Source organism: Octopus bimaculoides, chromosome 18, assembly GCF_001194135.2.
Source record: "Octopus bimaculoides isolate UCB-OBI-ISO-001 chromosome 18, ASM119413v2, whole genome shotgun sequence".
In the NCBI taxonomy this organism is placed as follows: Eukaryota; Metazoa; Mollusca; class Cephalopoda; order Octopoda; family Octopodidae; genus Octopus; species Octopus bimaculoides.
The window spans coordinates 38,439,037-38,440,492 of record NC_068998.1 but is presented as its reverse complement, the minus strand read 5'-3'; positions in this window follow the sequence as shown (position 1 = coordinate 38,440,492).

Here is a 1,456-nt window from a genome sequence, read left to right as displayed (position 1 = left end):
ATATATATACATATATATATATATATATATATATATATATCATATATTCATATATTACCTCAGAGGAGTATAGCAGCTTAGGGTTGAAAGTAATAAACCAAGGATTCTGATGATCTTGATCAGTATAGAAGATAAGTGTAGCAGCCAGGTGAGTGAAGCACAAGACACAATTATGAGGTCTTTGGCTCAACTTCACTGTGGGGCATTTTAGGCCAGTGTCTTTATCATAGCCTTGAGTTGGACCCTTTTTGTGAGTGAAATTCCATAAACACGAACCATAAGGAAGCTTCTCAGGTGGATTGTATGGGCCATTTAGAGATTCAGTTTTGTCACATAATGTACTATAATGGTTACGCTTCAGAAATACAATAAAGGTACTAATGCCTATGGAATACTCAGCCACATATATATTAACGGAATGAGTCAGATGTTCTGTTGATGGAACGACCAAATGCTTTCCACTGAAACCAATGTAGGATCTGTCGCAGAAGCTGAGGGGGTGAAGGACAATATGTGCTACAGGTTCAGTTTTTGCGCTAGGTCCTCCTTCTCCTCTTCTTCCTCCTCATCATGATCGACATTGTCATTGTCATCGCCATCATTGTCACCATTGCTGCCACCAGCACCAGCACCACCAGCACCACCACCATTCTCAACCATTTTTTACCTGTGGACCCCTTTGATTATTATTTTACTCTGGTGGACACCCATAGCGTTTTGATGTTTAAAAACTAGTTTTAAAGAATCTTCTTCAAAATACCTATTCTGTTATTTCCACATTAACTTCATGGATCCTTAATATACTACTGTGCATCCCCAATTTACTATTTTACTTGTGTGTGGAACCCCCTAAAATCTTATTTAGATCCCTAGGGGGTCATGTGGACCCTGGCTGAGAACAACTTGTGAAGGGGTATGAGATGATTGTAGAAAACAAGAAGTAAAATAAGGTGTCCTATCAGAAGTAACCATTATTAGACTTTCAGGCCAGATCTCCAAGCATGACCAACCGAGGCTATGGGGATTATCTAACCAAACTGTTCTTCCTCTTCTCTTAGATCCCATGTTAATTGGCCAGGTTTGAAGAATCTGTCTTGTGATTCTTTTCTGTGACATTCTAATCACATGATTGCAATACCAGAGCTGTAACCCCTCAATGCAGAGAAGTAGCTACTTGACCCGGTGGGACTCCCTGGTCTCTGAGCTATGTTCCCCGTTGAGTAACATTACTCAAATGTACCCCATTTTGGCCACTTGTACATTAAATATGAGCTTACAACATATGAGTTGGTAGTTGAATATCTTTGTCCAATTAGTTATATTACTTTTATAATCACATGTTTGTAATACCAGAGCTGTGGCCCCTCAATGCTGAGAAGTAGCTGCTCAGTTTACTCAGAAGAACCCCATTTTGGCCACTTGTACATTAAACATGAGCTTACAACATATGAGTTGT